A 16670-nucleotide genomic window follows, 5' to 3' on the forward strand; every position below is an offset into this window, starting at 1 on the left:
GACTAAGTTGACAAAGCCAAAGTACACGTCAACCTAGTAGACCCACAAGTCAGCCTCCAAATCTTCCCCAAACAACATACAGCCCGAAATTTCTAGCCAGATTCAAATTAATTTTAAATCTAAATATACCTTAATTTAAATTCAATGAAATTTTACCCGCACAAAAACAATGAAATTTAAAATATCAAAATCCGAAAGAAAAGAGTATTTTGGAACTAATTGCCTGTTTGCTATATTTTTTCATTTTACAGCCCATTTATTATTACTTATAGCCCATTTCTTATTACTTATAGCCCATTTTCTGGGCAAAATGCACCCCTCCTCGTCTTGAAAGATTTCCGGCCCAGCAGGGCGTAGAAAAGCAAGTAGGCCTACATTGGTTATTCTGCAAAAAACAAAAAGCTGGCTAGCCATTTTCAGAAAGGAAAAAACAAAATGGGCTGGTCATGTGCTAAACATATGAAATAAAAGCCTGGGCTAGACGGGCCACGGGTCCCGCACAACCTAGTTGATACCCTTCTCCGTCCCGAAAGAACAATATTACTGCACGCGCTGCTGGGTCCCTACTGTCATCCTCACCATGTACATTGATCTCCTTATTCCCCTCGGTTGTTGACCATGTTGTCAACACCGGAGGGAGACGCCGCGGCGAGAGAACCAAGGCGGAGGACGATGGTGAGGCCTCGGACGGGAACAAACAGGAGCCGGGGAAGATCACAGCCAGCCGTGGGAGGCGGGAGCAGGTGGTCCCGCAGGCGCTGGTTTGGCTTTGGCGGCTCGAGGAAGAAGAGACTGAAGAAACGCGACAGACGTTGAATGTCAATCCAATGGTCAAGGTTGGCACAATCGTTTGTTGACTAAGCGGACACTAAGTAGCATACTTTTATATATATAGGAAGAAAACTACGAGGAAAATGCGTTCGTCTGCCGTCCTCCTCATAGGGAACGTTCGCCACATAAGTGACTAGCACCCTTGGTTTTCAACCGAGAGGTCTTGGGTTCGAGTCCCAGGAACTCTCAGTTTTGTCCTCCTTCCTTCCTCGAAAAAAAGGGAAAGAAAATCAAAGACTTGGGAAGGCGTACAAAACAAGCTAGTGTACCAGTAAAGAGACGTTGCCGAGTTTTAGAAAAAAGAAAGACGTGCTCCTGTAGCTGGTTCGAATCCAAACCTAGACTATGACTATATATGGTGCTATGCTACTCTGCAAGTAATGAAACTGACATATCCAACGTTCGCTTCTCCTCTTCTCTACTTACTCTGCCTAGCATCAGAAGCTCTGGCCGCAGCAACCATGTCCGCTGGCTGCTCGTCCACCTGCTCTTCAGCAGGCAACAACCAGATATGTGCCAAGTCGCCACCCGTACCATCACCTGTGGGTCTCATCACACCCCCGCCGGCACGCGCACCGCAGCCGATTTCTCATCGCAATCCGCTGCCGTTGGTGTGGTGCCACTGCTGCAAATCACGCAGAGTCATCCGTCGCATCTGAACCACAATCCGCAACCCTGGCCGAGTCTTCTACAAATGCCCGAATCATGGGGTAATAATATGTTTAAGTGTTGTTCTGCTGCTTTCAGTTGCTGATTTTTTTAATAGTTTGGTTGATGATCTTCCAATTTGATTCATGCAGAAAAGGGAAGATTCGTGTGATTTGTATTGCTGGGAAGTTGCTGATGTGGGGGAATGCAACTATGCTGATTATTTGGTTAGCCGAGGAATCCCAATACCATCAGGTTGGGGTGCTGGACAAGTAACTGAAGGAACGGCAGAAGAGGAAGATGGAGAGCAGAAGGTTAAAGATGCAGTTCTTCTGATCATGGCCAAGCAACAGCTGCTGAACAGCCTTGACATCAATGAGGAGATGAAAGAGCTTGTGAAGATAATGGGAAAAATCGATGTGCTCTGTAGGATGATTGTCTCTTTATTTACAGTGTATGTAGCACTCGTGATGTATTCAGTGGCTACGATATGAGCACTTTGCTGAAACTAGTAATGAATGAAACCTGTGTAGTAGGCTGGGCGTAGTGTTGTGAACATCTAATGATTTCTATTGACGGAAATCAGGGGGTATCCCCTTTTGCTCATATAAATAAATAAATAGCAGAGGCCCTGTTGGGTCAGCTTTGTTCTCATTCGAAGACGTCGAGCAAATTGCAGTCCAACAACAAACTATGTCATCAAATTCAAGTTTCACAGCCAAATATGAGTACAACTAAACAACAATGTCATCATGTTTTAGTTGTCATAAAAACACCAAACACAAATCAGCATACATAACAAGTGATGTTCTCACAGCAAAATACTAACAACATGTTCATCAGGTTTCAGTTGTCATAGCAAACACAATTTCACATAGTAGATAAAAAAACGTCTTCTGACAGGCAAATACGACAAAAGCAATGTAATCATCATCCGCAGCAGCAGCGTCAACATCTTCGCCATGTGTATCAGTCTGAATCGTAATTCCCCACGGTGTCATCTTCTTCTTCGTCCTCAATGTCCTCAAACATTGGCTTCTTCTTGATCAACTCTTGTATGTCCACAGCACGACAAGCAATCTTTTCGCCGGCGTCATTGACGTGATGGTTCTCAAAGATATTAGGAACATCTGTGTTATCTTGTACATCAGGAGCAGTGTAAGCATCATCTTGTTGTGCAACTTCATTAAACGAATTCCTTTGCTCAAACGTTTGCAATACTCTCCAGTCATCGCTACGTGCAAATGTGTTTTCCAAGAAAATATCTGTGTTGCTTGATTTGCCAAAATAAAAGGCTCGTTGGTCTGGTACACCGCCTTGACATTGATGGATTTGAAATAATCATCAGCTCTGGGTTTTGCGATCCTGGAAAACAGGTTATACCAACGACAGCACAACAGAACCACACACCGATGATCCTCGAAACTGGAGATATACTGCAACTGAACAATGTCTGTTATGTTAGCATACATTTCAGTTGTCTCTTTGTCATACGTATCCGTGCTCATGATGGCACTGTTTTGTGTCTTCCTGCCTTCGATAGTGGAAGGGTGTTGTAGCGCACATCTCCAACAACGCAAGATTCATAATGTCTTACCCGAGTATCAGGACCCATTGCTAGTGAGTAAAGGGCATCATCAACTGCCTGCCCATCCTCCCGCATCTTCTTAACCTATAGTTAGAAAATAGACAAGCTGATCATCTTATGTACTCAATATATTAAAAAAACTGACAGTGCACTTCAAAAGCTTACATGGTTCTTGAACCATTTCGCAAATCCTGCCATAACCAGTTTGTCAATGTTTCTTGGATTTTGCGGCAGTAACTCCTCTTTGTAGATGCTGCACAACATAGTGATCGCGTCAAACATCTAAATATATAAGAATGTGCTGCAAGTTTAGTAGATTACGATGTATAAGCTGCAGTACCGCACTTACTTGATATAAGGTATTATCTCAGGACAGTTATTCAACACATACCAAACCATTTTGTCCAAATCTTTAGGTTTGTCCTCTTGTCGACTCTTCCTTGTAACTCGAACAGAATAATCGAAAACATTGAGCCCGACATTGTCTTCACCCACCTCTTTGCTAAGCTAATCAGCTGTTTCAATGTATTTTGAGCAGAATGTCAACGCTTCTGTAGCAATGTAGGCCTCTGCAATGGAACCCTCGGGTCTAGCTCTGTTCCTAACATAGCCCTTGAAAGTGCCTAGCCGCCTTTCAATAGGGTACATCCAGCCATACTGTACTGGACCTCTAAGTAGTGCCTCATCAGGTAGATGAACAGCCAAATGCACCATCACATCAAAGAAGGCTGGAGGATATATCTTCTCAAGGTCGCATAGGATAGTTGGTATCTTGTCTCTAAGACGCTCCAAAGCATCTATCCTGATATTCCTACTACAGAGTTCCTTGAAGAATTGTCCCAACTCTGCAACTGCTCTGTATAAGTCAGGGCGGCCCAATCCTCTAAGGATAACAGGTAAAACCCTTTGAAGTAGGACGTGGCAGTCACGAGTTTTCAACCCTTGTACCTTGTTTCCATCTGCACTAACTCTCCTTTCATGGTTGGAAGCAAATCCATGTGGGAATCTCACACGTGACAAGACCTCGCAGAATTCTTTTCTTTTTACCTTGTCCAAGACGTACACAGCTGGTGCCATATCCCGTGGTTTACCTTCATCTTGCACCTGCAAATCCTTTCTGATACCCAGGTGTGTCAAATCAATCCTAGATTTTAAGGTATCTTTCGTCTTGCCTTCAATATTAAGTAGTGTGCCGATAATGCTGTCACATATATTTTTCTCGATGTGCATCACATCAAGATTATGCCGCAGATCCAAATCTTTCCAATACTCCAAGTCCCACAAAGTGGACCTGCGGGTAAACAATAATCTCTCTTCTACCCTGCCACGCTTCCTTTTCCCGCTACCATTACCAGGATGGTTTCCTGGTGTAATATGCCTGACCTTCTCTAATTCCACTTGCAACTCATCGGGGGTGAGCCTCTTTGGCGCATCACGGTTTTCATGCTTTGCATTGAACACATGTCTTCGGTATTTTCTAGGATGCGGCTTGTCCTTGGCAAGGAAACGGCGGTGTCCAATGTAACAGATCTTGCTAAGTATTGCGTATGACATCGGATTGCAGTCACAGCGAACACATGCATTGTAACCATGTGTCGTTCGCCCTGACATAGTGCCCAAAGCCGGATAATCATGGATGCACCAAATTATAATAGCACGCAGAAAGAAATCAGCTGGTGGGCTGCTATATAGGTCTCGAGTGAGAACACCCTTCCATAGCTGTTGAAGTTCCTCCACAAGAGGCTCCATGAACAAATCAAAATCCTTTCCAGGACTTTTTGGACCTGGGATGAGCAAGGCCATCATGTAGTTTGATTCTTTGGTGCAGACATTTGGAGGCATGTTGTAAGGGATAACAAGCACTTGCCACATGCTATATGTGGCGCTCTGGTGGCCAAATGGGTTAAATCCATCTGAAGCTAAGCCAAGTCTAATGTTTCTCGGGTCAGCAGCAAACTCTTTGTGTTTATCATTGAAGCTTTTCCACTCACTACCATGAGATGGATGGCTCATTACATTCTGATCTCTGTACTCCTGGTTCCTAGAATGCCACAGTACATCCTCTCTTGTTTCAGCATCATGAAACAACCTCTGCAATCTTGGTGTAATTGGAAAATGTCTCAGAACATTATGAGGAATCCTCTTCACAGCATCGCCATCTTTTCATCTTGATGATTTGCATTTCGGGCATTCACTTAAGTTGGCATAATCCTTTCGGAACATAACACAATTATTCTTACAAACATGGATCATATCATATCCAATTCCAACTGCACGAAGGAAATTCTTCATTTTACTGTAAGTGTGTGGCAGCTCAGACGCATCTGGGAAAGATTTGCGGAAAGTAGCCAACATCGCATCGAATGATTTGTTGGTCATCTGCTCAGATGTCTTTACCTGAAGAAAGGTGACCATAGCTGAGAATACTGACAGCTTATTTCCTGGGGTGACAACAACGTTGCATTGTTCCAACATGCGGGCCCACCGTTTTTCTTCTGCAGGTGAAAGTTCACAGAATGCACGAGCATTTCGTAGCATTGTTTCAATGTTGGTCAAACTCACTGGCTCCGCCACCACCACCTCCTCCTCCTCTTCCACCTGAGCATCAGGCAGATCAAGATGGTGATCTGCTGCTTCCACGTAGTCAATAACATTGACGTTCACAGGTTCACCATGATGAACCCACCTAGTATATGCGACCGACATCCCATACAAGTGTAGATGATTTTGCACAGTTGACTGGGGTCTTGTAACTGAATTCATACAACTGCTACACGGGCAGTGCACATCTGATTTCAGACCACCGTACTCAGCTCTGATAAAGTGCATGAAGTTTTCAACCCCCTCGACATATGCAGTGAAGAATCTTCGAGCAGAAGTTATCCAAGTCCTGTCCATCTGTTAGGCATACAAATTAGTTCTTCTACTAGATATTACAGGAAAAACATATATGCTTTTTTATGAAGTCCAGAAAAAAATACCTAGGTCGATGTCTAAAGCTATGGCAAGATATTTGGACGAGCAGATCTAAGTAACAAAATATATGTAAAGCTAATTCAGCAAATAGATTTGAGTGCCAAATTATGGCAGGCTGTTTCAGCAGTCAGTGAGGCCGAGCACACAGCCATCGAACTATCGAAGGCCATTGCAGCAACAAAGATCGAGTATAAAACGGTGTAGAGCTATTTCACCTAACAGATTGGCTACTAGACCATGGCAATCTACGTCACAATAAATATATGGCAGGATATTTTAGCAACTAATCGGCCTTGGCATGCCATCTCAGCTAAGCAGATTGAGTGCAGAACAGGGCAAGGAAGCTTCTTAAGCAGAGCATATTGACATTAAACTACTTCGGCAAACAGTGAGATTAACAGCGTCTATAAACTAACATTCAACGCTACACCGACATCAACGGGGCCTCAGTCTAGAATGCGCGTACCGTGGGAGAAGCTGACCGTCGTGCGTCTCCACACGAACGTCGCCAGCGGTGGCGGCGCTGACCACCGTGCGCCTCCACAAGAACGTAGACAGAGGTGGCGGCGCGGCTAGAGGACGGCAGTCTACAAGAGCGTACTGTGGGAGCGAGAGGATCGCCGAACCGCGGCGCCGACGTATCGACGCGGCGGGGAGGGTGGCTTTGGCGGAGCGAATGGAGTGGAGGGGGACAGGAGGGAGGGGGGGTTTGGGGAATATTATTGGCTAGTTGGCCGAAGGGCGGTTGAATCGGATTTGGGGGGAATTTTTGGGTGTGTGGGGGGGGGAGGATTTTCGCGCGGTGGGCAGGGGGAGTTTGGCACATGGTCGGTTTCTCCAAGTGCAGTCCCACGTGTCAGTGAAGAGGCAAGCCGAAGCGCGTTCCGTTTGCATGAGCCGTGTGCAGGACCGAACGTGTGTGGGGTGCAATGCGACCGCGACAGGAGTGCGGTGAGTGTACCGCCTTTTTTCCTTTTAAACTAGGTGCTTCGCCCCCTCAAAAAAAATTTGTTGCTTCGCGCGATCCATCGATACTACCACTAGTAATCCGGTAATCCCGACTAAAACGACGCGGCCGGGTCTTTTTCCGCGCGATATGCTGGGAGGTTGGCTTAGTTGGGTTTTTTAGGACGAGTAATGCTACACCTACGTAATCCCAGTTACGTAATTAACGTAATGTGAAACGTGTGAGCTGTTGATTGTAGATTGGGGGGAGGGAGGGGCCCACCACCATGAAAATCAGGGGAGGAGAGAGAGAGAGGCAATTTACGTTAACCCTTTCGTAGGTTCCCGTAGATGTAGAAAGATGTGAAATGCGTGAATGTGTAGTGGACGTACTATTGGAGTGCCTAAGATAATTTGTGTATGTATAGACCCTATGTGTTTATTTTACTTCGCATGTTAGATTTGTCTCGGTTCAATAAAAAGCAGAGTTGGTGATGATGGTGTGCCTGTCATCCTGCAATATAGGCCGTCCGATCTATATCTAACGGATGGGAAGGAAACTATGACAATTTACCCGCACTCCTCTCCACATTTGCAGATAAGGCTTTCCCTCGTTCATCCTTTTCTCCCACAAGATCTTGATCTTCCGTGCAACGCACGGGCATCTTGCTAGTACTCCTACAATATGTATATTATTGTGAAAGTTCATATACAACGGCCGAGATTAATGCAAACACCGCAGATTTTCATTACATTTCGAACTTTTATAGGACAGAAAAATAAAAGAAACCCGACCCTAAACCTATTCTACGGCGGCGACCGACGTCCTCCAACTGCGATCTCTATGTACGGGGGCGGGGTTCAAGACCCATGAAGTCAAGGTGCGGTCTCCGGCGAGGAAGAGTAGAACACGGGATACAGACCGACCAGTTGGCACACCATGCCCTGCCGCCTCCCATGCCCTACTCATCCTCGGAGGAGTCCCCGACCTCGGCGGTGCTGGATGTTGGACCGCGGCAAGTAGGACGCGTGGCTGACGGTGCTCCCGTCGTCGGCCGCCAGCGTGGCCACCGCTTGTGCGGTCGCGTCCGCGTCCGGCTACGCCGCTATTGCGTCGCGAGAGGCGACTTGAGCGAGGGCGGCGACCTCGAGCTTCATCCCCGAAGACAAGCTCTCTCGCAGAGCATTCGCACTTGCGTTCATGGCGGATGTGGTGCCAGGTAGGAGGACGATGCGCTATGGTGTGGAGGTTAGCTGGGCGTTGCCGCTTTAAGTAGCGCATTCTGGTGAGGCCAAGCGTCCGGGTGCGTCATTAAGTCGCCGGAGTTGGTTCCTCGGGCACCGAGCCTCTTAACGACGACATACGAACGGACGGCATAAATGCGGGCAGCCGGCGCCGGCTGGGAACGCACCGCGCGACGGCGCGAGGGACGAGGGTTTTGGTGTGCCAGGGTAGTCAGCTGCGGTCGTGGCAACGTTGGAGATGCCCTTTGCTGATATGCGATCCCCGCATATCATTGAAAAAGCAAGACGACCCGGCATGGTCTCAGGTCCAGAGGATGCAGTTGGTCGCGCTACACCACTCCGCGGACGCGTCGCCCCGTACATCCTCGACGAGCCGGGTGTTGGGGTGTGTTTGGATTGTGGCCAAAGTGCACCTTACCAAAATTTTGGTCATGACCCAAAGATTGGTCTTTGTTTGGATGGTTGCCATTTTCTTGGCATGCCAATGAACTCTAGCCAACTCTAGTTCATTTTTCTTGCCAATGTCGGCCAAATCATGGGCAACCAATACCTCAACCAAAATTTTGGCTACCCAATGCTTTGATGGGGCAACCTTGGGCACAAACCAAACATACCGTTGGTCGTGCCACAGCACTAACGCCACCCTCGGCACACTGAAACCGACCGTGTCTAGCGACGATATGAGCGTGTCGCTCACCGCGGTCGCCGTGTCCAGAGGCGGTGCTAGAGCTGCGCCCCGTTGTTGGCCCCAACGACCCACATGAACGGTTGTCGGTTGCGAGGAGGTCGTGGGCCAGCTCCTCCATTGGACTAGTCTGCGCTACGTCGTCCTGACGGGTGTGCCCCACATGTCAGTTTCCCTGTTTTCCCGGCCATATTCGAGCGTCAGTGCTCTGCGTTGCGCATTAGGCCTTTCACTATGTAGGCCAAGCGAGACAACTTATTGTTTATTTGAGCCGTTCAAGTATAATCATGTGGCGTTTGCTTATTTCTCATTCCTCTCCAACCCTCTTCTCCATCGATCATGTCGCCCTCCAGTCGAGTCCATCCTCCCGCATGCCTCATTTGAACATTCCGCCGAGTATCATTCGCATGTACCCACCCTAGTCCTCTTTCAATAGATCTCCGGACCCCGAGATGAAATCGAGAGGGAACGAGTGGGGGCACGTGATACCTAAGGCGGATTCAAAATTTTGAACCAGTGATCATAGCATCCGCAAATCATATATAAAGGGTATTCAATGTTCGTTTCATTTTTGAACGTACAATATACTCCCCCTATCCTTTCTAGTTTACATATAAGTTTTATGTGTAGTCAAAGTATCTCTACTTGATAAAAAAAGGTATCAACATTCAACAACACCCAATCAATATTGTTAGATTCGTATGTACTCCTAGATTTGTACTCGAGACGGTTTCCAATTTGACTATTGACAAGATTAATAGTACATGAGATGTATAATGTGAATATTATATCATTTGAAACTCCTTTCACATACGAATTTAACCATATGCTTTGTGTAAGTTGCATGTCTTATATTATTACTCTAACATTTGGTTAAAGTTAGCCTCGAAAAACGCATTAGACCCTGTATGCTTTGTGTAAGTTGCATGTCAAATATTATTACTCTAACATTTGTGTAAGTTGCATGTCATATATTATTACTCTAACATTTGGTCAAAGTAGTATAGTGGAAGTGGATCCTCTGACGTAGGTATCCCTGCTTTACCCTCCCTTTCGGTCACTTACTGGCGGACCCATGCTTGCTAGGCCCTGCATGTCAGTTACTCAATGGGTTCGGCCACATCAGGGGATCCTCATCCGTAGTATACTCCCTCTGTTTTTATTTACTCCGCATAAAACGGAGGGAGTGGTGGTATAATAAATGACGCGGGCGGGGGAGGGGGAGGGACGTCGGTTTGCTCTCAACTGCGGTCCCACAAGCGAGCGAAAACGCAAGACGAAGCGTGTTCCATTCGGTGAGCGACGTGGAGGGTCCAGCGTGCCGGGCTGCAACGCGAACGCGGCAAGAGCGATGTACAGTCAAAACCGATTGACTGGTCATCACCGGAACCACTATTCACACCAGAACTGTAACGCCCACGATGCGACTATATCTCCCACGTGTCGAGGCACAACTTAGAGGCATAACCGCATTGTGGTTTTGTCGCAAGAAGGGTCATCTTCACACAATCCCATGTAATGAACAAGAATGGGATAACGAGAGTTGGTTTACAATCGCCACTTCACACAATACATAAATAGAATTCATACATCATCCAAAATCCACACATAGACCGACTATGGTCAAAATCCAAATGAAAATAAGATAACCCCAAATGCTAGATCCCCGATCGTCCCAACTGGGCTCCACTACTGATCATCAGGAAAGGAAACATAGTAACGACCACGTTCCTCGTTGAACTCCCACTTGAGCTCGGTTGCGTCATCAGAACTGGCATCGTCGGCAACTGCAACTGTTTTGGTAGAATATGTGAGTCACGAGGACTCAGCAATCTCACACCCGCGAGATCAAGACCATTTAAGCTTATAGGAAAGGATGGTGTAATGAGGTGGAGCTGCAGCAGGCACTAAGCATATATGGTGGCTAACATACGCAAATGAGAGCGAGAAGAGAAGCAACGCAACGGTCGCGAAGCTAGAAATGATCAAGAAGTGATCCCGAAACTACTAACGTACATGCATAACTCAAACCGTGTTCACTTCCCGGACTCCGCCGAGAAGAGACCATCGCGGCTACACACACAGTTGATGTATTTTAATAGGGTCAAGTGACAAGTTCTCTACAACCGGACATTAACAAATTCCCATCTGCCTCATAACCGCGGGCACGACTTTCCAAAGATAATACCCTGCAGGGGTGTCCCAACTTAGCCCATTATAAGCTCTCACGGTCAACGAAGGATAAACCTTCTCCCAGGAAGACCCGATCAGTCTCGGAATCCCGGTTTACAAGAAATTTCGACAATGGTAAAACAAGACCAGCAGAGCCGCCCGATGTGCCGACAAATCCCGATAGGAGCTGCACATATCTCGTTCTCAGGGCAACACCGGATGAGACATCCTACGAGTAAAACCAGACCTCGAGTTTCCACGAGGGGGCCCCGCAGTCTACTCAGTTCGGACCAACACTCGAAGGAGCACTAGCCCGGGAGGGTTAAAATAAGATGACCCTGGGGCTCGCGAAAACCCAAGGGAAAAGGCTTAGGTGGCAAATGGTAAAACCAAGGTTGGGCCTTGCTGGAGGAGTTTTATTCAAGGTGAACTGTCAAGGGGGTCCCATAAATCACCCAACCGCGTAAGGAACGCAAACTCAAGGAACATAATACCGGTATGATGGAAACTAGGGCGGCAAGAGTGGAACAAAACACCAGGCATAAGGCCGAGCCTTCCACCCTTTACCAAATATATAGATGCATTAATTGAATAAGAGATATTGTGATATTCTAAAATATCCATGTTCCAACATGGAACCAACTTCAACTTCACCTGCAACTAGCGACGCTATAAGAAGGGCTGAGCAAAAGCGGTAACTTAGCCAAACAACGGTTTGCTAGGCAAGGATGGTTAGAGGCTTGACATGGCAATATGGGAGGCATGATATAGCAAGTGGTAGGTAGCGCAGCATGGCAATAGAGCGAACAACTAGCAAAGCAAAGATAGAAGTGATTTCGAGGGTATGGTCATCTTGCCTGCAAGGTTCTCAGTGTTGTCGAAAGCTTGATCCTCGTAAGCGTAATCAACAGGTTCCTCGTTCACGAACTCGTCTCCCAGCTCTACTCAAAACAAGAACACAAGCAATGGAACCACAATCAATCACGGGAGATGCACAAGCAACATGATGCAATACATGAATGATATGCAAGATATGATATGCGATGCATATGCGTGCTCCGGAAGGAAAAATGATGAACAAGGCAGTATCTTGGCAAACCAAGCATGCCACTGGAAAGATGAGATGATTTCGGTCAAAATCGATATAAAGATCACCGGAAACGGATGCACGGTTTGCAAAAGGCAAGCAAAACAAGAATGACACGAAACTGCGAGTAACAGCATGATAGCACTTAGAATGCAACAAGTAACAATGCTACAGCACTCCAACATAGCAACAAAGCATATGGCAGTAAACTACAGGAGATGCTTGACAAAAGATGAACACTGAGCTACGGCTAGATCACAAAACAGAAGGTTCAAACAAGCATGGCAAAAGTGCAAAAGATATCAGACTCACAGACTTGGTGAAAATTACTGGACATGCCTGAAACAGCATCAGGTAGCAATGTTCAGAGCAAGCAAACAACATGCTACAAGAACCTAACATTGCAAAACAAGGCATGGAAGTAATCGACTAAATGCACATGACACAAATCTCTTACTGACCATGAGCCAAAAAGGAACAGAAGATATGATGGCAACCATGTAAACATAGCAAGTTTCGTTAACAGGTTTCAGACTTAGCAGAAAAAAGAGCATGGCAGAAACAGTATTATGAGGGCATCTTGGTGAGCTTGATTCACTCATCACAAAGCAATGCATGACAAAACAAGCATACATACAGCAAGACGGCATGTTTATGAAGCTATCCATGGCGATAGCAAATACATAGCGTGTATGAAACAACTACAACAACCTTGGCAAAATTGAATATCATGTTAACAATCTGCCAGAAATATTTTATACAAAAGTAGAGCAATATAAAGACATGCTAGGGCACTCCATAATTGCAAACAGGGGCATGGATGGATGGAGCACAACTATATCTACAAAACATCCTTACTGAACATCTCCAAAATATGCATGGATCTCTCTGTAGCATCAAGTTTAGATGGCAACAAAATAACAGCAGAGACAGACTTAATAAAATTACTGTCTCTGAAATCAGAAACATCACGAAGCCTAGTTTGCATGCTTGTGCTAGTCACCACACAGATCACAAAAATACATGCCATACACCTCTGTAAAGATAGCATGACATAGATCAAAACATATGTAGAGCTCCTACTCATACGATGCACAGATTAAATGCAACAAAAATAACAAAACACTAAGTTCTGATAAGTAACAGCAGTTAACAGCATATAGCACTCTTGCACCAGAGATTTGGCCATCAAGATTGACCCAAATGGACATCGTGCAATGGAAAAAAGTGAAGAGCATGTCGAGATGAGCATTTCGATATATTACACGCACGAAACGAAGCTATATGCAGAGAGTTATGATGCGATGAACAAAGGCATATTATGCAAGTATTTCATGACTTAGAGAAAAATCGGGGAGGGAAAAGTCAACCGGCTGGAGATCTGGATCGGGCCGAGCTCGTTGGTGGCGGCGCAAGCTCGCCGGAGTGAGCTCGGGAGAGGGAGGCGAGGCGCCGGAGAGGGAGGAGGAAGGCGCCGGGGACGGCAGTCGGCGATGGTGGCGGGCCACGCCGGCGAGGAGGCGGTGGCGCACGGCGGCGGGGCAGGCGCGGAAGGCGGCGGGGCTGGAGCGCGAGGCGGCGGGCCGGTGGAGGCGAGACGAGGTGCGGTGGCGGCGAGGCGCACCGGGGCGGCGGTGGCGGAGGACGGCGAAGGGCGGCGGCGCGCGGGCTCGTCCGGGCCCCGATGGGCTCGGGCCGGCTGGCGATGGGCTTGGCGGGCCCTGGCGGTGGCACGCGGTGGAAGACGACAGCGGGGTGATGTGGCGCGCTATGGTTGGCCGGGGCGGCGGCTGGACATGTCCGGCGACGAAGGGAATCTGTCCGGTGGCGTGAGGAGGAAGGGGACTAGGGTTTCATCCGCGAAAAATGGAAGGGGAGGTGTTTATATAGGTAGAGGGAGCTAGGAGAGTCCAAACGGGGTGCGGTTTTCGCCCACACGATCGTGATCGAACGACCTAGAGCATGGAAGTGACTTAGATGGGTTTTGGGCTGATTTAAAGGGGTTTTTTCTGCAACACACAAAAGGACTTTGCGGTTGCCCGGTTAACCGTTGGAGCATCAAACGACCTCCAAATGGCACGAAACTTGACAGGTGGTCTACCGGTGGTATACCAAGGCCACTTGACAAACCTCGGTCCATTCCGAGAACGTTTAACACCCGCTCACGAAAAGAAACAAGAGGGGTGCGCCGGAGGAGGTGGGAGTGCCGGATTGCAAAACGGACAACGGGGAAAATGCTCGGATGCAAGAGACGAACATGTATGCAAAATGAGATGCACATGATGACATGATATGAGATAAATGACATGAGCAAAATGCAAAACGAAAAACAAAACCCAACCACGGAGGAAATATCATAACACATAGCCGAAAATGGCAAGAGTTGGAGTACAATTATGGAAAGTTACATCCGGGGTGTTACAACACTCCACCACTACAAGAGGATCTCGTCCCGAGATCTAGGATGGCACCGGAGAGAAGCAGAAGAGGAAGAGGTAATGCAAAGTTGCTTCTTTGACAAACGAGTGAAACCATTGAACCTTGAGAGGTCGCAAAGCTTGAAGAAATGACACGACGGAGGTGAACAAAATTTAAAACACTCCGTTATCAACGAGGAACAAGGAACATTGTGAGAACCTTAGTAGGTTGAAGGACATGAATCAAGAGCTTAACGGATCAAAATTAATATGAAAGCACACCGGTAGAAAAGAGAAACAAAGAACACCATGTGAACTTTGGAGTTTGCAACGCTATGAATGACGAGAACAATGGACGAGAAGTACATGCAAGCACTCCGGTTGAGACGAGATGTACAAGGAACGATAATGATCAATTACGATAACACTCCGGTTGGAAAATGGAAGGGGTAGAATATGGACTTGGCAAAAGAAAGCACTTGGATGAGACTCCGGTTAGAAGAGGAATGATAGACACAACATTCCGGTTAAAACAAGATAAAGAAGGAATAAGAATGATATAATTTGGGCAGCACTCCGACTGTAAATGGAAGGAATTGAACATGATCTTGACAAGATGAGAGGATACTCGATGACATTAGCAACACACTGCCTCCGGAACTAATGAAAGAATGGCACAAGGGGTAAGAAATATTTCAGACAGCACTCCGGTTGAGAAGGGAGGCAAAACTTGACAGAATGGGAAGAACTTGAAAAGAGGGCACGACACTCCGGTTGGAAATAGATAAGCACGAAAAGAACATGGTCCTCACAAACCGAGAAGATGAGTGAAGAGAGCAACATCACAATGCCTCCGGAAGAAAATAAATAATAGAAGATAGATCCTTGGAATAAAGAATGGAGAAGAAAATGGCAACTTCTACCACAAATGAGCTTGGAAAGCCTCCTCCCAAGAAGGTAATAACGGAGTTGTTGGGAAATCAACAACGAAAAGAAAAAACTTGTAGTGGGCTTATGGAAACATCTCAACAATATGAGGTGACAAACGGCCACTAAAGGAAGCCATTGGATTGAGTGAGAGCACCAAGGCGATGAAAAACTTCTTTCACCAAGAGGATAGGAGAAAACTTGGATCATTGATAAGCACCATAATAGCAACATTCCTTTGGGAAGGCTTTAGGTGAAACATGACACAAGATAAATCCAACGAAGAGATTGGTGGATTTAAAATATCTCATTCTTGACAACATGTGAATCATGAAACGCGAACTCAAATTGTCAAGAATGACATAACACCACCTCAAAAGATAAGAGAGAAAGAATTGCACTTCGGAATGCACGATGAAGAATGCTTGAACTCCTCAAAACAAAACATGTGTTGAACACCATGTTAATTTTAGAGTATAGCCTAACGGATCTTAACTCCGAGAGAAATCTTGAAGAACAATTGAAAAATGAAAAGAATCCTTGATGAACCACCATGTAGAGCCTCCATGAAGAACTCCGGTAATAAAAGAATGATCAAACGAAAGGGAAAGTTGAAAAGAACTCCGGGAGAAGCCTTGCAATGATTAGATGAAGCTTTGAAATGATATGACCGAGAAAAACTTGGACCTCCGGAAAGAAAAATGAACAAATGAGATCAAGAATTTTGATGAATCTCCGGAATAAGGAATTGAATTTACTCGATGAAACAAGAATAAGAATTACATTATGCTCATCCTTCACCAATTAAATTGTTGACAAGCAATGGATTTGGCATACTACTTATTCTCGTAGAAAGGATTAAGATAGATATGGCGCAAACTTGAATAAGGTCTTGATGGAACCACCGGTGGGATTGGAAAGAACGAATGAATCTATATGATAACGAAGGAAGAGAACTCTTGAACGAACCACCGTAAGAATTGAAAATGAAAGAAGAAAAGAGAACGAATCACCCTAAGAATTAAAGAGCGTGCGAAAATACTCGAGGGAATTTGATACACGAGAACCAAGAGATCACGAGCTGATTAGAGAATACTTTGAACGATGCACCGGAAGAATATGGAGATGAATGAAGAGACATCAATTTAG

The sequence above is a fragment of the Aegilops tauschii genome, chromosome 2, assembly GCF_002575655.3.
Source record: "Aegilops tauschii subsp. strangulata cultivar AL8/78 chromosome 2, Aet v6.0, whole genome shotgun sequence".
NCBI classification, from domain to species: Eukaryota; Viridiplantae; Streptophyta; class Magnoliopsida; order Poales; family Poaceae; genus Aegilops; species Aegilops tauschii.